Genomic DNA, 322 nt, shown 5'->3' with positions numbered 1-322 from the left:
ATATTTATTGTGTGTGTTTTTGTTGTTTATTATATATATATATGTGTGTGTGTGTGTGTGTGTGTGTATGTCTTGTGTCTGTGTGTCTTATGGGTTTAAGCCGATTTTTAGGTTTTATGTGAGATATTAGCTTGAGCTTTTAGAAAGGAGAGCAAGGTACTATTCCTTTTTGATTTCGAATACTGATGCCTAGCAACGCTGTATTTTATAAAGATGTTACGTGAGAAATTTGTGGTACTTGTATGTACATAGTTTGTTGTATACACATGCCTATGCAGGGTTTGGTAGGATTTGAATAACCCATGAACTGCTAGTGAGAGGT

This window comes from Sphaeroforma arctica (genome assembly GCF_001186125.1).
Source record: "Sphaeroforma arctica JP610 unplaced genomic scaffold supercont1.3824, whole genome shotgun sequence".
NCBI lineage: Eukaryota > Ichthyosporea > Ichthyophonida > Sphaeroforma > Sphaeroforma arctica.
This window is presented reverse-complemented; position numbering follows the sequence as displayed.